Here is a 20,118-nt window from a genome sequence, read left to right as displayed (position 1 = left end):
TCTGTGAAAAGCTTTGAATCTAATCAAACATATATTTCAGTTTTGAAAATGTTTATTTTAGTGATTTAACAGTCTTCTTATATTAAATGCTGTTTTCATTTAATGTACATGGAAAATCCTCACAACAGGAATTTAGATTTGAAAATATGTAATTAATCTGTGCAGCTGAACTGCTGAAATAAATTAACTTTTCAAAAAAATATTTGAATATACTGTCCGAATATCCTTTTCTTGACGACTTAGAAGTTGACATACTGGCTGATCTGTCTTCATTGTGACCCTGATGAGGAGCTGCTCTCACACCGTCAGCACAAGTGTATTAAGAATCTATAAAAAAAAAAAAAGAAAAAGAAAATGCTTTAAATACATGCTTGAATTTCCCATCTATGAGGAGTAAAAGCGGCGCACACTCCAGCTTGGAGAGTCTTAAACAAACATTAGGAACAGAGTCTCCCACGACGGTGACATTCACAGAAGCATGATTCCCCGCGGTGGATTAAACAGATGTAACCCCGCCTTGATTTTCTTTTCCACACTTCTTCACAGTCCCCGCGTCTCCCGCCTCCATCAGTACCGAAGGTAACTCCGCTGCGTGCGTAAAGCTCCTGGACACTCACGCATCGCGCTCACAGTTTCAACGTCTGCTCTACTTCTTCCGAGATTAAAGAAAACCAATCTTCGGTTGACATTAGACTTACGTAACAAAAAAAAAAAAAGAAAAAAGAAAAAAAGAGAGACCAATTGTCCAGCAATTTGAAAACATTGTCGGCAGAGCTTTTTTTTTTTTTTTTTGGCACATTTTCGGATCAGCTTGAACTAAATGCATCGCACTCAAACTGACGCACTACCGATCCGGGTCGTTCAAGTTGAGAGTAAAAATGTGCAAAGAAAATAGAAGATACAGAGGGAGCTAACTGGACTTCTTTGGATTTATTTGTCGGTGCCTTTATAAAGGATTCAATCAAACTTATGGCGTGAAGGTAAGATAGTTTTCTTGTTTTTTCTTGTGCTCCAAACGTTGTTGTCGCTACAAAACTTAAAAAAAAAACCCCAACCCAAAACATACATTTAACAAAGGCTGCTTTGATGAACCTTTCATCTTGCTCTTGCAAAATTCCGTTTTCTGTGAATGAGCGAGCGCACTGACGGTTCAGGTGGGAATTTGTATGAAAGTGCTGCTTCAAAGACAGACTCTTGCTGGATGCGATACTGAGAGGAAACATTTAGGTAATTTTCTGTGGTGATCCAGGACTTCGAGGGTTTTTCTTCTTCTTCTTCTTCTTCTTCTTCTTGTTCTTCTTGTTCTTCTTCTACTTCTTGTTCTTCTTCTTCTTCTTCTTCTAAGCCTGCCTCCCCACCCTTTGCTTGTTCCCAGCTGGCAATCAGAGCTGGACTCTTACTACAGGGGTAGCGGGTCCTTAGCGCCGCAGAGACAGAGAGACTCTGCGGCGGGCAGGTGAGAGCTGCTCCGACTGCGCAACCTCCCCCCTGGTGCCCACTCTGAGCCGAGGGCAGGTTTTAACAGGCTGGAGGCAGAAGGCTACATAAATGAGAAGGAAATAAATTGATAGTTTATTTTTGCAGCTCCCCCAGAACAACTTGTGATTACTGTCAAGATTATATAAGTTTTTTTTTTTTTTTTTGATTTCATTTGAGTATTTTTAATTGCATGGAAACCTACATCCAGGTTCTTCTCTTAACAGTAAAATAGCTCTTAAGTTAGATATTTTTCCATAATTATGCCATCCTCTTGAAGGCTCTAATCATACCCGCATCACCTCCCCCTTCGCTCCTTGAAACTGGAATGTGCTTTTGAGCAGAATTTGCCCATTGCCAGTATTCTGGTCTGCACAGTTTAGCTTGCAGTAGAACCAGTTTGGGAAACTAGTGCAGATGCTGTAAGACTTTTCTTCCCCCAATAAATGAGCAAAACCCTAATTTCAATGCTTTCTGAACACAGGGAATTCATCTTCTAATCTCAGCGAAAGCATTTTCAGGTAAGTACCAGGGGATAAGCTGAGACTGGCTCCTTGCGCCCTGTGTGTGTGTGTGTGTGTGTGTGTGTGTGTGTGTGTGTGTGTGCGCGTGTGCGTGCGTGTGTTCGGTGTTTATCCGGTGACAGCGCCCAGACAAATATTGAATTCTACCCACTCCTGTCTCTTATCTGTTACTCTCCTTTGCGAACTAAACAGCTTCAACTGAGCAGCCTGATGCAGTTCTTGTCAAGACATGAATGCTTTCAAGAATTGCCCTCTTAGGAAGAAGAATTAAAGAGAGGGTAAAAATTCAGTTTCTGTTTGAGTTGTTAATTACTGCCCCTATAAAACCCGGTGCTGATTACAAAAGTACTTTTAAACCATGTAAAATAACATTATAAAAGGTGCCCTGCTACACATTTATTCTGTTTTTGAACACAATTTAGTGTCTGAGGAGGGTAATAGGAAGCTAATGGAAAGTACAATTTTGAAATGATGATTAATTTCTTAAGTGAAACCAGCTCTCCGCACCGACTTGCCCTTCTGCAGAAAAAATAATTGCCTCCCTTGACAAATCATGAGGTACTTGCGATTAACCGCATTGTTTGGCTTAATTTTAGGTCAGGCTTGATTACCTGTTAACAGGTGAAATCTCTAAGCCACTTAAACACAAAGTGTCTGCTAGTGTGAAGTTCCCTTAAAATATTTTTAAAAAGCATCACATCACACCCTGATTGAAAGAAATCGCAGAACAAATGAAAAACAAAAGCATTGTCCTCTGAGATTCTGGAATGGGTTAGAAGGGCATTTCGAAAGCTTTGGGACTCCAGCAAACCACAGTGACAAGCTATTGTTCCTAAAAGTGGCCAGCTCATTGAAAAGAAAAAACAAAACACACACACACACACAAAAAAAAACTAGGTGTTTGCTCAAAGGGCTTTTGGTTTTTAACACAGCTTTAATATTTAAATTGACACATGAACAGCTTCATGTACATCACAAATGGACTTGGCAAACAGTTGTGTATGATAGAAATTGGGTCAGGTTTGTGCTGGTACAAGTAAAGCTTTTAAAGTTGAGACGTATAAGCCTTCGAGAATGAAATAGTCCAGAAAGCTTGCCTGGCATCACTAGACAATTCAAAATGAGCTTGGACGCCCTCTGTCTTAATTTTCAATTTCCAGCGGATGGTATCTGCTGCCAACTAAAACTCCTTTGGACAAAAATGAAAAGACCTGCAGCCAATCAGAGTAACAACGTGTGCGATGAAGCGCAGGATTATTCGCTTCAGCACTGCCTCAATGTACAGTGCTATCTTTTCAAGCCCCCCTCAAGTATTAGATAAACCGCCGTGATTGCTTGCCCAGCACAAAGCGGAAATCCGTTTGAACCGAGTGAGGGCCAGCTGCAGTCTGCCGGAGCAAATAAAATATGTACTCGGATTTGCCTGTTTTTCAAGCTAACAGAAAGCTGCCTAAGCCCGTTCTGTCACCAGTGACGCGACGTCACACTGTTTTGTTCAAACGTCTTTAGCTAAAAGATGTCTCACTGCAAAAACGCTTTACTGGTTAATGTTGTCTTTGCAAGGCATGCCACTAAAGGTGGATATCTTTTGGTTTGCAGTTTTTTCATTCTCTTCTAACTATCGGATGATGGACTTCCTCGAAGTCTGCACAGTGGTGCAGCTGCTAGCACTACTGCATGTCTTTGAGAAGGTCCTTGATTCAAATCCTGACCTGGTGTCTTCCTTCCTGAAGTTTGTATTGTGTGTTTGCTCCCAGGATTCTTTGCACAACACTTTGACAATGAATGGCTAGATTAAAAAGCCAGTGAGCTTTCTATTATGAGCTTGTTGTGCTGCACATAACAGCTGTGTGGTGAGGAAAGTCGACTTTTCTATTTTTATTACAAGTATCTTATGTTGCTCTTTTTAGTGTACAAAAACACCTTTGCCACCTCAGGAGTGTTCAGGATTGATTTTATGCTACTGTTAAGGTGCTTTTTGCTCTTATTCTTACATTTCTGCACTTTTTGTGGAGCATATGTTGCTAGATAGAATTTATCACAACAGTTCCTCAGTGTGACACACACATGTGTGAAACAGACTAACCATTAAAACAGATACAAATAACTTTTATCGCAACAGTGCGCTACCGAAGTGAAAAAACAATAACACAAACAGCCCATTTAAAATTCAGTTAAAACTGTAGGCGCTTATAATAATAATAGACCTGCCTACTCTCTATTGTAACAGTCCTCTGCTAAGGTGAACACTGGTATCCACCCAATTTTCTCATGAGAAGTGTGAAAATGTTTGACAGTCAAGTGTCTCTGTTGGTACACATCACAGCTTTTACTGCGATCATATTTGCACGTGTGTATTAAATGCAGAAACACAACGCCGACGCGCACAGGAAAGCTCAAAATGCCCTAATTGGCTGTAGACACGAAAGAGCTTCATATAAATTCAGAGGTGACGTCTTAAAAACTCGTCCGAGGTCACCACCGGGGGAACTGCTAATGAACAATCTGGACCAATAAAAAGGGACGCGTTGTTGTGGAAGTGTCGAGATGAGTATTAAGCAGAGGCGATGGGATGAGGATTAATAGCAAACCTAGAGAGAAGGAACAGAAATTCCCAGGAGAGTAAAAATCCTTCCCTGTTATCTTGCTGTTGGCTCTGAATGCCTTGAAACATGAAGACGTTGACCATTCAAGACTTTATCTGAATAGTTTAAAAACAATTTTACCAGCAGGTCCCCAACATCTGAAGTCCATAAGAGGTTTACCCAATACGTAATCCCTCTAAGCGAGTGTTTACAGGTAGAAATGACCACTCATTAGAAGTGTCACTTTACATACTCAGGGTCATGAATAGTCGTCAGAAATTAGTTTTTAGCTTTCTGCTCTGTGTTGAATGATCATGACTGATTTAAAAAACAATAATGGAACGCACAAGTACAAATTAATTTTGCCTTTTCCATTCTTTACAAGGCCAAAGTTATTCATACAGGCTCACAGTACCACGAAGAAATGAATTGACATTTATACATTTGTTTGGTTTTGCTTTTTCATTTCACATTTTAATGTTTCAGAGCATTAGGGAAGTTGTTATATCAATAACAAATAAACACAATGCATCTGTGTGGAGGAATTTTGGTTCAGGTTTTCTCACTGAAGTAGTTTTATTCAACCAAATTGCAAATGTTGGCAGTTGTTTCCATCAGGGATGAAACAACCAGGCAATACCTTTAGGAGGCAATTACTTTGGCACATTGGGGCCATGTTGTTTGACATGGTCTCACTGTGATCATTAGAAAACTGTTTTTGTGTTTACTTAGGTCGCCTGGTATTAAAATAAGTTTGATAACCAGTTCAATTCAAATGTGAAAAAAGCATAAACAGTAAAAAAAAAAAAAAGAAACTCACATATACAAGGGCAAAATACTTTCTGTAAATTCTGTTACATCTCCAACAATTTTTGGTGAAAAGTTAACAGATGCTTTCTGCTGCCGCTAACAAGCTTTGGCATAATTCTGACTGCGTTTTTGACGTCCCTTTCTGGCTCTCTTGATAGAGTTATGTTAAAGTGTTTGGTTTTAGGAAAGTTAATAGTAATGTCAGCCGTTGAGCAGGAGATGGGCTACAAGCTCATCTCCTGCTCCATCCATCACAGGGTGAAAATCAAACGATTAATTTGACCCTTTCATGCATGAATTATGATATTTTGTGTCAGGATTTTTTCCCCAATTTTTTTTTATTTTCTTAAGGCATAAAAAAAGTTAGGAAAAAAAAAATAGTAAAAAAATATATATAGACTTTATTTTTTTTAGGTCATCATTTGTATTTTTCTCCAAATACAAAGTTGTTATTTGAAAAACACATCAGTAGTATTGTTCTTTAGGGGTTATCTGACGTCATAATATATTTTTTTACTTGTAAGAATCGTCTACAGTAGAAGGAGGGACCGGGTCGGTTGGCATGCTTTTCTGTCTGTCGGCCATATTGGATTTAACAAAAACAATTTCTTGCATCTGCAGCTGATGGCCAGTAGATGATGGTGTATTTTGTGATGCATTAGTGTCCACTTCAGTGGTCTGTGTGCATTTATAACATAAAAATCCACAAGAAGCACAAGAAAATAGCTTTTAAACAGCTGTCCACTGAAGAGACCACTATGCATGAAAGGGTTAAGGAGGGGGTCAAATAGTGACCACCCTCCTGGATGGTGATGTGTCAGATTTCATAGGAGCGTGACAACAAACATGCATCACAATGAAAAATGTTCCCCTCTCAAAAGCACTGTGAAATAATAATAAAGAAAAAGGAAACAGCCCCTTCCGTGACATTTTCCCTAACCACCCGTGACTGTCATGTCTTAAGAGCAATCCAAGATCCTTTATGACCTTTTGGTCCAAGCTTTAATAAATTATTTTCTCAACATATCCTTCTGTATCTGCTTCACTAAGGTCTGAATATAGCCAAGCTTTTAACAGAACCACAATCAATCACAATCAGGAAAACCACATTCGATACATTTTATCAAGTCGATCAGTCCTGGTTACAGAAGTAGCTTCGACCTCTTTGAAAAATAACCAATCTTCTGCTTTCATGCTTGGCACAGCCTAACCGTATTGCTTTGTCTGTCTGATATAGATTTCATGGTTGCTCGCCGAATTAGTGAGAGAGCAGAGAAGGAAGGGACACATGGCTGCTTCAGGAGACGAACAAACATCTAGATATCGTCTTCCAAACAATTAGAACTGTAATAACTATTTCAGTTTGCAAAAACTAGAAGTATGCGAAGTTGGGCATTTTCTGTAACATGTTTGTTAGCGGGTTGTTTCATTGTAGAGATAGAAAGATCCATTATGTACCGGAGTGGTTCATAAAAACATATATTTTTTAGCTTGCTGAGTGTAGTTTTATTCCTAAAATAGTTATCTCTGGTGGCTTTAGAGACAATGACAAATACATTCTCAGGTGATCTTATTAGCCTGGCGACCAAAAACTGAGCTTTTCCTCTTGGTAGAGGTAATAAAATGGAGGTGGAAACAGCTGTTTTGGTTCATTGTTAGTTTATTTCTTGCAGGAATTAATTTTGTTAATTTTGTAGTGACAAAAAAAAAAAAAACATTTGTGCATCTCAATAAGCTAGAGAGTAACCTAGCTTATTGAATATATTCCTGTAATTTATTCATAGTCATCTAGTTCATTATATTTATTGGAGTCATCAAAGAGAGAGTGATTCATTTCAAACTTTGATTTTTATGTTTCTGAATGTGGCTTACAGCTAATGCATACCCAAAATTCAGTTTTATAGAAAGTTAGATGACCAATAATTAGAAATAAAGTGATTGTATATTATGGCCAGAATAATGGGGACAATGCTGATTTGACAGTTCTCCAGCAGACAGTCTCTGACACACAGATGTATCATAAACAGTTGTTAAGTTCTCCGTGTTTAGCTTCTCCTGAGCTAGAAACAAGATCAGAAATGTTTAATACGCCATGTTAACAAACTTATTGAAATGATTATATTTTCCTGAAATTGTGCTACCCTGATGGGGTGCTGTGGTGGTGCAGGGGCAAAGCAAGACCCACATAAGGAGGCCTTAGTCCTCGTGGTGGTTGCAGGTTTGATTCCCACCCTGGCGACATTTGCCGCATGTCTTCCCCCTTTCTCATTACCCTCTTTCCTGTCAGGCTACTTTCAAATAAAGGCAACGAAAGCCATCACAATCTTTTAAAAAAATTGTGCTACGCTAATAGAATTGAAGCTGCTTGAGACCCAGAGTGAGGTTTCCACAATTAATGATTATTTGTGGAGCCATGTCAGCTGCTGGTGTTTGTCCGCTGTGTTTCTTTCTTTTCCATGTCCAAAGTCACATAGTCATCTGCCAGAAAATCTGTGTTCACTTCATGGTTCCCCTGACAAGCCCTATGAAAATGATCACTTCAGTTTCCAGCAGGACTTGGTGTTGGCTAACACCGGCATGAGATCTGGATCAACGACCAGGATGGACGATGTGTCCCTAAGTTATTACTCTAAGATGGATCTTTCGTAACACTTTATTATGACAATTGTTTTTAACATTTTTGTATGTACATCCTACTTGGTCAGACCAAATGGAAATGGACTCTTAAGTGACGTGTTGGATTGTGACTCTTTACATCAAACTGTTTGTCAGTGGACTGATTCACTCAAAGCAACCTGAGGTTAATTATCCATGCTATGCTGTAATTCTTCCAAAAGGATCCCCTAACACTAGGAGCATATGCTGTACAGTATATTCACATAGATGCATTTCTGTATTTAATTATTTACAGCAGGTTTGATGTAATACTCAGTTGTTCTGATTGATTTTGATTTTTTTTATTGGATTTAAGTCCAGAATCACTCAAATGAAGAGGAAAAAAAAAAACATTTGAAAAAATAAAAATACACAAACTGACAAACAGGCAGACCCAAACCTATGCGTGAGTCGCAGATTCTGTGACTCAATGCTTTGTATTTGAGAAACATTTATGCGTTTACCTCAACAAGCAATAGGATTCATTAAAAGACGTGTTGCTTGGTTTCACGAGCCTTAAAGATATTATTATTATTATTTAAACTATTTCTCATCCACATCCCAGTTGTTGTTGCTCTATCTACTTTATGTCTGAGCTTTCTTGTTGTTGTAAGCTTGGATGGGCACATCTGTCTTACCTGCCCTCTTCGGCTCCTTGTCAACCATCATTGTGTCTGGCTGGTTTGCCCTCAGCTACTTGTCAGTCTGGAAGATGAACTCTCTTAGGGTTTTAAGCTCTGCTGTTGTCAGCTAATTTGTGGCGAGCTCCTATCGGGACTTGTGGGACTTCCAGGCCGTACGAGGCCCTCATATCCCTGCTACTTGGTTGTGCCTTGTCAGAGTGCACTATCTCGGTGTTTGTCTTACGCTGTACTACAGTGTGTTGGGAAGACTAAGGGTGATCTTTGCATGGCTCACTCCTTGGGCAATGTCTGCTGCAGTAAACCCTACCTTGATAATATGGTTCTAAGGGTCTATTCCTTCTACTGCTATGATAGTAGTCTTTGCACTGTCCTCCAGGTCTGCCACCTCTTATGAGTGTTAAGATTCCTCAGCCCACACCTTTTGCATCCCTAGTTCTAGCCGTTTCCCATGTGAGTAGTCGAAAAACATCCCAAATAAACCAGATTATTGTTTTTCTACTGCAACATAGTTTCACAATAGGAACACAATTTTAAAGCAGAAGGTTATTTTATTATCATAGCTTAGCTCACAAAGTTATTGACTGGACAGTTGTCCAGAACATAATAAGAGACTCTTTGTATCATAAAAAACCGGAAGCTTTTCACCCTGGGTTACACAGTTCTTCATTCAAGAATCCTAATGGGCATGAAAGCAGTAAAGTGATCATAAAGCTGCTGGCATAGTTAGCAACAATACTCAGGTAGGCTGTGGCATTGAAGCAATGCTCATTTGGTAGTAAGGGGCACATGTTTTTTCTTAGACTTTACTTGCTCCCTTGAGAAAATTACCCAAAATTACCCAAAGTGTAGCTTTGTCCATTCCCACTGTATGCTACAAAATAAGCTAACAAGCAGCTAAAAGAGAACCTATCTCCTGTCGCCTTTTCCCCCTCATCTCATCATCTCCATTTTATAGATATTATAAAATTTTATAATTATAGATACAAATTCCAACCCACATACAATACCTGCCCAGAAACAGTTTCTATAAGACTGAGACGATCCCGTCTGGTAGCAACAAACATGGTGAGTTCAGTCGCTTAAATCAGAAGTTTTCTACACAACGAGTCACTGCCTTGTGATCGATGGACTCATGGTATATATTGACAAGCAATTGAATAGGTTTTCCACAACAAAGTAGTAGATGAGTGCATGAGTTTCATTATTTGAGTATATTTAATGACATAAATTCAGTTTTCTGAGATGTTTTATGTATACACTTAGTAGTGTTGACATGATGCAGATATCTGAGGGTTAGTAATGGCAGATCTCTATCTGATGCAGTAAAACTGTGCTAAATTTACTTAAAAGATTTCCCTTTCTAAACACCGACACAAATGTACTGAATTATAAATTTATTTGATAACTCTGCAGCAGTACAGCATACTTAAATGCACCAATAGCCTCATAAGCTAGGTCAAATGTAAAACCATCACAATTCTGATTTGGTTGTTATATTCCTAATTGCACTGACTGAACAATGTAAAGTTAAAAAAATGATAAAGAAACTGAAACTGACAGAAACAGTAGGTTGACTGCCTTGGTCAAACGTAAAATTAAACTGCAACATACCTTCTTCTTTCAAATGGTTCAGAAAGTGCAATTATGAATTCTAAATATAATTTAAATAAATAATACAGTAGGACATTGGTCAGAGCACAAAGCATAGAATTGGAGTGAACAGATCTGCCCTTATGGATTGGGCACATTGACATCGACACCCAATATTGGGACTGATGCAGGCCAGACCATCTCCATTATGAAGTTTGTTAAACTACATTAATCTGAAATTATTTATGCATAAAATAACAAATTGTTGGTATACTGACAATTACTGAATCATATTAAATACAGAGAGGAAGTGTAATCACCTCTTTCTTGACATTTACTTAAGGTAAGTGTGATGTTTTTTCCTCCGTACATTTTATCCTGCCCCGATCAAGCTACGACTAGGATTCTTGCAAGATTATAAACTGCCTGATTTGACTGTGAATGAAGTTGAGACACAGATAAAAAAAGCTTGAAGCCTACTTTTATTTAGTTATTCTGTACACAAGACAGCCGCAGCCAAATAGATAGCGTGAGAGCTAAAGAAGCTTATGAGCCTCTTCTGAGTATTGAGGAAAAAGCAGAGGCAGAGCCACCGTGCATGCTGATTTACTTTTTCCACACACCTGCATCCATTGCTTGCCTGCACGTCTTTGTGGATCACAATGTGCAATGGAAAACTGGCAAGGGGTTTGTCTGAGTGGGTGTGTGAACGTGTGTGTGTGTTTGCCTGTTTGTTTAGGTCCTGTGCACAAGAGACAAACCTCGTTGTTTAGTTGGAGATTCTCTAGAACCTAATGAGGTCAATGGAGGCTTGTTACCAATATCCCTGTCCTCTCCTTCCACTGGGTGAATGCCCAACAATTTATATCCTAATGGGTGGATTTTTTTATTGCAGCTGTTAAGGCCAGAGTCAGTCCTGATGCGGTCTTGATTCAAACTTTAAGTTAGACTTTTATTTTCTTTCATCCATTTTTTTTGTCTTCATGTGGGCTGTGGTTGGACGCAATTTAATCCCATTTGTTTTCACCATTTTCCACCTGCATTCCAATGTGACAGCTCCAATGTATGTGTGAAATGTGTACATTAAATGCAAATTCTCAGGTGCAGGTTTAGGAATATATTATGTATTTTCTTGGCACATAGTGCCATTTTATAGCACAGTCATGTTACCTTCAGTTGTTATAAAAGTGCTGCGTACATCAAAGACAAAAGAAATTTGATTTTGCAATTTTATGCCTTGAAGTTGGCCTCTGCCTCTTTGAGAAGTTCTTGGTCTTTTCCGATGCTGCGCCGTTAGCATGTCACCACTACAGTGTTCCTTCGTTATGCCGTTTGCAGCTGTTCTTAGGGGCGCTGGACTAAGAAGTGGTTTGTATGATAAGCTCAGCAGATTTACCAGGTTGCTGCTGCTAGTCTGGAGGAGCTGACTGGGAAAGCCCAGAGGAGTGGTTCTCCAGCTGGAGACTTCAGCTCTAGAAAGTAGCTTTGTGTGGTCAAGCGTTTACGCACCCCCAAATGTTTGCCTTGCTATTCAAACTACAGAAAGTGCATAAAATGTTAAGTTCTTTTACATATAATTAAGAACAGTACAAAAATATTTGAGAACCCTTGGTATTTTCTATGGTTCAGGACAAACAGCCTTTAGTTTTAAGTGCCAGATTTACAGTGAGAGATAGATTATAACAATAAAACATTATTGTGCAAAAACAGCAATACCTCTAGGGGTAAATGCTGTGGCTCTTTTCTGCATAATGAAACTGTCCTGAAACTTTTTTAATTAGCAAGTTTCACATAGAGTGCTCTTTGGGAGAGCTTCACTTAGTTCGTCCTGATACAAAGCTATTCTATTAGGTTGAAAAAATACCCCAAAAATTTGACATACAAAGGAAATCATAAGATATAATAGCAACCAGCTCTCTGTAAAATCTGTAAATCAGTGAAGCATGCTGCCAGATAATGCCAAGAGATTGAGAAGTTTTATTGTTTCCGTAAAATCTAATCTGAAATGTCCATCAAAGATTGCTCCGCTCAGTGTTATGGTCAATGAGTCTCGAACATCCAGAAAAAAACATTGCAAATTGCATTCTTACCCTCGGTTGAAAATAATAAAACGTGGAATGCAACTCAAGAAAAGAAAGCGCAAAGTCAGTAAGCTCATTTTCCTCACCTGCTCTTTCTAATTTAACCTTAATATTGATCCAAGCCGTCCTATTGCTTTTGATTTGAGACGAAACATCGAGCTAACATTAACATTTTCAATTGCATTAATCTGGCTGTTTTCTGTTATTCTGCCTGGCCCCAGAGAAAAGCAGCTGTTTGCCAAGCAAGTGAAGTGGGCTTTTAGAGTCGTTGATATGTTGGGGGCCGGTTAAAACAGAAAGTACTGACTGCATTGTTTGTAAACTAGCTCCTGATGCTGGAGTGGAAAAACTTCCTGTAAGGGAAATGTTTCTATGGAGTCCAGCTCCTGGGAACAAGGAAATAAATTAAAGCTCTGTGGAGATCCAGTCTTTCACTATATCCTATCCTCTTGGTAGGTTTGCACATCCACAGACTGTAACTTGTTGAAGAGTATGTAAAAAAACTAGAAAATTCCTGCAGAAATTTTAAGGGGCATGCCAAAGTGTGCCCGTCGGTTTTTAATCAAGCGTTCTGATGCAAAAAATTAGCATTAATGCTAAAGAAAGCTGCAATGTAGTCAATAACCTGTGGTGAGTCAGAAACATGTTGACTAAACTGTACCTGTACCATTCAGTATGTTGAAATTAATGCATAAGCCAAAATGCTAATATTAGCGTGAAGACTAATATTCATGTAGGATGTGTGGCATCATTAGCATGTTTTCTGTCATTGATTTACTCCATTCAGATTCACAAACCCACATCCTACAATAAAAAAATGTGATATGCCCTATTGTTAGTGGAAAAAAAATCAGAGCTAGAGCAATACATGTTTGGCTCTGTGAGATGTGTTTGCTAAATAAAAATAATAATAAAAAAATCTGTAAGAAATGTATAACTGTCCAATTGATACAGAAAAGCACCACATTCCCACTGCTACAGAAATAATACACAACATTGATTACTGTAATTCTCATTTTGCTATTTCTAACATAGTTATAAGGAGACAGTTGGGTGCCTGGTCTGTGCATCGACCTCCTTCTGCTTCTTCTAGCTGAAGAAGTCGTACCTCCCACTTTCACTTTAAACATTTCCCACACATTTCTCCCTTTCTGTCCCCCTTTTCCATCTCTGTGTCAATCACATTTCATCATTGTGCATTTCAGTACAATAAACCCAAAGCAAATTCTGAGAAATCCTCTCCTGTCTGTTCAGATAAAGACAAACATTCATATGCAAGCCACTGTCCACGAGTATCCATGAAGAATAACATCCCATTTATATATTTAATAAAGATATTGCATAGGAAACACATGGCTATTTTATGTTATTTATTTATTTATTTTTCATTTTATTTCCTAAGTGTGACATTTCCAGACCAGGCGATGATGGAAAATGTTACAATAAGTTCTAAAAAAAACCTGCAACTTAACAACAGTCTTTGGAGGCTCTTTTAAAAGTGAGTCCCCCCCAAATCAACTTTTTTTTTTTTTTTTTTTTGCTGATATAATGTCTAAATAAGTCATTTTGGGTTTTATTTTTATCTTTTGACATTTCTGGGTAATTCTTTTGGTTTGGCATTATTTTGCCTAAAACCATCTGTAGGAGCCATTTATCCTTTCTGGTGTTTATCGCCACCAGGGGGCGTATTTAATTTTGAGTTCTGAGTGTCTGATGGGAGGATGGGTTATTTAAGGTCAACCATCATTCTGTTCAGGTGTTAATAGGCAGAGGCAAACAGTTTTCTACTGCTTGGTTTGGATGGATGTTGAATTTATGTGGATCTAAATGGAAACAGTAAGACAATGGACATCGCTACACCATCGCACCACAAGCCTCTTCGGTCAAATGGTTCTTAGGCAGCTGAATTTTCCTGTTGGTTGCAGTGACACAGCTTGGTACAACTTTGTCACTTTGGGTATAAAATTACCCTGACCATCCTACGGCGCATCAGGAGTTGGCATAGTGAACGGTGTTGTGGAGATTGGTGAGCATTAATCGCCGAAGAAGCTAATGGCGGCTAATGGCTGGCTGCTCGCTAAGACAGGCTGCCTGCACCCGAGCTGCAGAGTGCTGTTGCCATAAGAGTCGTTAGTTTTATCATGAGTTGTTTTGAAAAAAAGTCACAAGAGGAATGTGAAAAATCGATAAATACAGCAACAAAGTGGAAAAGTTGACCACAGTGCTTCTTTTATCCTAATCACAGTCCCCTGCTCATCCCCGCACTTGGCCGTGTCGCTTGGCTCCGCCCACTTTGCTGGAATTTTGCAACATTTGCCAGAGGCATTGCTTCGCTTTCAGACAGAGGTTAATTGCACTTTAAAGGCAAAAACGTTGCTGTAAAATTACGTTATACCAATTCCACGGTATTTATATTCTTCCACATTGTTTACACTGTCAATTTTGGTTTCCAATGGAGGAGAAGCTTTTGTTTTCTGCAGTGATTAAGTATAGCTAGGCTTCATCACACCATTTGATAAAGTCCCCCACCACAGATCAGTGCTTGTCCTCATTACCATTCAGCAGACTAACAATAACTGCATCATCTGCAAATTTAAGGACTTAGTCTTAAATTTGCAGAGGCCTGTAGTCATGGAAACTCCTGCAACGATCAGTGTAAAGGATGTACAACAAGGATGACAGAAAATATCCTTAGGGAGAGACAGTGGGCCTGGAGTTCATCATCAAAATACCAGTTAAAACATGCAAAAACCTGCATGGCTTGGTTTCAAAACTACTACTGTGTTTTATGATTGTTTTGAAAAACAGATGTCTTATTTCCCGTCAGAAAAAAAAACAATCTTCTTGGTTCAACAGAAATAATTTTGGAGCTTAATCTGGCAGGGTTATGAATTATTTTGTCTCAACTGTGCATTTGTAATAACTTGTAGCTCAATGCCATTTTTTCTCTCTCACACACACACACACACACACACACACACACACACACACACACACACACACACTCTGAGACTTCCTCCGCTGCCAGCTCAGCCATGCGCTAGTGTTAGATCACTTGACCCTCTTCATTCCATCTTATTATATCCAACAATACTCTAAAGCCATTTTTTTCAGGCCAGTTTTAAAATTCATCCAACCCACAGGAAACATTGTTTTTTTTTTAGATAAAATCTGGTTGTAGCTCATTTTAGACATTTTTTGTGAGAGAAAAGCAGTAAAATGAACAAATAGTTTCCCAACTCAAAAACAAGCTGCTTTGCATTTTCAGAATCAGGGTGATAAAGCACTGCACATTTTAAATATTTTACAATCATATAGTTTTTAATACATTTATCTCAAAAACAGTCAAATAAAACTGTGATCGTTGCATGTCCCTTTCAAACAAAACAAAACAAAAAAAATCATCACTCTGAAAATATAATTAACAGGGATTCATCTTCCATTTAAAGAAAAATGCCCTTTTTGGGGTTTTTCTTGGGGGGGGGGGGAGGTACCTTCATGATGTTGAGTGCAGAGAAAAAGCACCCATAATTGCAGTGGCAGGATAATGACACAGTAATTGGTACACTGAATGAGCAGGTTTATTTTCAGCTCTGTAAAAGTCATAGCAGCCACCTCCTACACAGCCAGCCAGCAGACAGGGACTTTACACTTTTACATTGATTTTTTGTCTGGTTCTCCAGGAACACAGAACCATGTCTCTGTGACAGACGCCAGGACACAGGACAGTCATTGACTTTGACCAAAATCAGTCATTCTTACCTGAGATTCTGACTGATAGTATAACAGATGAGCGAAAAGGCTGTCGTGTTGTCATAGGGTAAAATAAAATATTATTGACTCCATTATATCAGTGTCAGACACAGTGTACTTCAGCTCTTTAATGATATCATTGAACATGTTTTACAAAAAGCGAAACTTCTCCAAAACGTCTAGTGGTCTTCTGATTAAGCATCATGTTCTGAATGACCGGGGATTTTTCACAACTTACATTCAGAAGAAACATGCTGGTAAAATTAGAATATTACTTTCAACCTAAAGCTGCCAAAAGTATGAAAAAGACATTTATATAAATATATTAATCTCTCAATTTAATAGTCGTACAACTAGAAAAGGAAATTCTACCTGAAATAAGGTCACACCTGAAGGCCAATCTGTTAATTGTGGGGGGTTTTATTGTAATGTGGTTTAATAAGCTGACAAAGAACTGTCATCTGTACTCTGGAGCAAACAGACACATTGGTAATTGGTTTTCTCTGGCTTTTATCAGTTCGCAACTCACAAACGTGCTGAATCGGACGGTGCTTTAACTGGTAAATCGATCAAAGAAGAGATTAATCAAAATTTGCGTTAATCTCCTCGCCATAATCTGGCTCAATTTAACAAAAGATAACAATGAAATCATATTTTTTGTTGTTTTTTTTAGTTAAAATGTACACTGGTGTTAATTAGTTGAGCTCCAGAGAAAACAAAACATCTTTATTTTCCAAGAGCGGATTATGAAGTGATTAAGGTTGATGTGTTTAGATAATGGATAGTTATAATTGCTGGGTAAATTAATACCTGTTTTGAACCACTGTAGCAGAATAATTGCACCTTGTAATTGTTTTTTAAGTTCCCCACTAATTTTATTAAAGTCTCTTTTGGTTACGATCTCACACAGTAACTTGGGAGTTATTTCAGGTGATAGAGCAAAGTTCCCACTCCACAAGACATGCCACAATTATACATAAAGCAAAAATGCTATTTTTAATGTAAATATTTTTTAAACTGCCTCTCATCCAGCGTAGCTTGATAATATCCCCCTTGCTCTCGTAGATCAGTGCTGGGGTCGACCGGTAATAAAAATACGCAGTAAGATGTGAGAGCAAGATTGTAGGAAGGAGGAGCACTCAAGCTATTTAAGGATTTCATCCAGGAGAGGTCAACTGCTCATGATCCAGGGGTCATCGTCTGGGGTATTGTGCCATTTAACCTGTTTAATGATGAGAGGTGGATACGCTGTGGCTGCTGCTCTGTGAGCCACGTCTTTAATAATGTAAAGCTGCTCTACAATTATTATTATGTAGGAGGAACGTCTCATGGTTGAACATCTCTTTGGTTGTAATATGAAATCTTTGCAGGTCTCTGTGGACGGTAGCTGAGAGGAAGGAAACAAAAGGACATTTTCAAAATGCCGGTGCTTGCTTTGGATATCAATTCAAAGGGTTTGAAGCAATTCCATTAAAATAGACAATAGTGAGGATCCAGCCTTAACCATTTCTTTATCCTTATTCCAGTCTTTTAGCTACGTTATGCCAACCATCTTTTCACTCTCACACAATGTTCTTCCTTGGGCTTCTTTGGTGCAGTTTGTTAAATGCTAAGCAAGAGCATGAATTCTACATTGCAGAGTGAGTCTGTGGTCGTTTGAGGAGGCAAACCTATACGGGCGAGTGGTCCATTTTCATCCCATTGTGCTCAAATGGCACAGATTCGAAAGCAATGCAGAATTTGGCTGCAAAATGGTTTTTGAACAGCTGTGCATCTTTTCAGCATTTGCAGACTCCAAACTGACTGTTTTAAGGTGTTAGAGCCCACTCATCGATCTGCTGATTCAGGCTCCGTGGTCCTGTGTTGCTGCAGGTGATACTTTTGGCTCAATTTACTCCTGAAATGAAAGGAATACAGCCCTCTTCCATGGACGCTTGTGTATAAAATCCAGCACATGGGCACACACACTACTTCTGCAAACATTGGAAGAACGGGTTGGTCTCAGGAGCTCAGTAAATACCAATGGGCAACCAGAATTGGATGCAACTTGTTCAATGTCCACAGCTAAACTTTTCTTGCTGCCAGATATACCACAATCAATTGTTAGTTGGGGATCTGTGCTTCCATTCCACTTCATTATAAAACCCAGTACAAGGGGTAACTTTAAGCATGCAGATTGCGATTCCCGTTGGATCTTTGGTAACTTTCTATATTATTGTTTATTTGGCATTTATCATAAGTCAGTAATATAAATAAATACATTTAAAAATGTTAATGATTATAGTCAGAAATGTAAAAAAAATATAACCCTGGATCATAGGAAGCAATTTTTCAGCATGTGCTTCCTTGGTCAGGATAATTAATAATAATAATAATAAGTCTAGCTATGTTTCCAATAAAATGCAACAAAGAAAGTAAATTAGGAGTGTTTTCATTAGTTGAATTGGAGTAAAAGTCCAAAAGTAGCCACTGTGTCATAGAACAAAGTTTGGAGTGACACTATTTAAACCCTGTAATAGGCTTTAATCGATTTATTATTTATGGTAATTGAAAGAAGATTATTTTCACTCATGAACAAACCCTTGTGCATACTTAATCCAGGGAGAAAATATATGTGTTGCTGACCACTGCCAGGAAGGAAGTTTATGTATATGGCCTGTAGGTAAGAATTTATGAGAAATGACAGAAAATTGTATCATACATTGATACCTAATGAAGTTTGTGTAGCAAACAGCAGTAATAAAAGGAACTGAGTGAATTCTAACTGGATGAAAGTCCAAAAAGTTTGCCTAATCAATTTAGGTAAACTTAGCACTGTTCACTGCTAAGGAAGGAGAGCAATAACCCAATAAGCCAACAAATGACTGGAGGGCTGGAGACGCATGAGGGTGTGGAGGAAACACCGGATTTGTACTGGCAGAGATTAGCACAGGTGAGGCAGGGAGACAATTAGACATGGCACAGGTGGGCTGAATGAGGCTGATTAGAGCAGAGGGATTTGGCAGAAATATGCATGGGAAAAAAAAAGTGAATCATTATAGAGAAAATACATTCAAGTTTAAGGTTATAACAAAGCCAAAGGTGGAAAGGTGAGGGACTTTACACTTTTACATGCAAATCTAAAAAGTTCAAAGTGTGCATTTTTATAGGCCTATTTTAAAGTCCCAATATCTTTCAGTTAAAGATACTAAACACTTTATAAGTCAGATAGTAATAACTTACATAACTGGTGCAACAGTTTCGTATAATTCCATCAACAATGCTCCACTGGGTTTCATCATAGCTTTCACATTTAGTTTGCTAAAATAAATGTGAAACTTTATTTGCTGGTTGCTAGGTTTGCATAAACGAAGATGGAAAATACCCCCAGGCTACTTCAGTTTTTATCAGGGAAGATATAGTTGTACCCTGGTCACTCTTAGTTTATGTGTGTTTTCCTACCAAAAACCATATTTACTATTTTAGTTATTTATGCTCTCCAAATACCCAGCAGCTCCTGAGATGAGGGGAGAAAAAAACACACAATACAGAGTACTGTAATACCCATAATGGGTGTCTTCTGCTGCCTGCTGTGCCCTCAAATGGGCAGGATAAAAAAAAATGCATTTAAGTGTCAAACAAGAGAAGCAGAAAGGTGGTAATTGCTGCTGCACCTCAAAGGATTAAATATCATAAAAGCTGCCAAAAATAATGATCCGTGACAAGGTTAGCTGATTTTGAAACCTCCATTTTCTTTGTTTGAGAATCACAATGTCATTGTTGTTGAAAGGAAACAGGAAAAAAAAGAAAGATGTTGTGCAAGCAGGAAATGAAAGTAATTACAGAGAAACTGGTATTGATTAGACACATATGAGATAGGAGAACTTCTGTTTGTTAGAACTCTGACAATATTGCTTTAATTTGTAAGCTACATTAATAACAGTAATGTAATTTTTTTTCCAGTTTATTGTTTGTGTTACTTAAATATAACAGGAACATTAGTAATGTCTGAATCAATGTT

The 20,118-nt window shown here is 38.4% G+C and overlaps 1 protein-coding gene across 2 annotated transcripts in view; it reads left to right on the top strand.

Annotated features, from left to right (window-relative positions):
- Window positions 1-541: 541 nt before the first annotated feature.
- Window positions 542-20,118, top strand: part of drd2a (dopamine receptor D2a) — a 50,613-nt gene continuing 31,036 nt past the window's right edge. Inside the window, exon 1 of one of the 2 annotated variants that reach the window (XM_015052463.1) lies at window positions 542-980. The gene's annotated coding sequence lies outside the window, so the exon portion shown is untranslated. Of the gene's footprint in view, window positions 981-19,130; window positions 19,208-20,118 lie in introns of those variants that run through there. The other variant, XM_015052464.1, reaches the window with a different exon arrangement.

Source organism: Poecilia latipinna, unplaced genomic scaffold (genome assembly GCF_001443285.1).
Source record: "Poecilia latipinna isolate Pla-1442-1.1 unplaced genomic scaffold, P_latipinna-1.0 Scaffold1111, whole genome shotgun sequence".
Taxonomy (NCBI): domain Eukaryota; kingdom Metazoa; phylum Chordata; class Actinopteri; order Cyprinodontiformes; family Poeciliidae; genus Poecilia; species Poecilia latipinna.
Note: the sequence above shows the minus strand (reverse complement) of the source record. Positions and strands in the feature narration are given on the sequence as shown.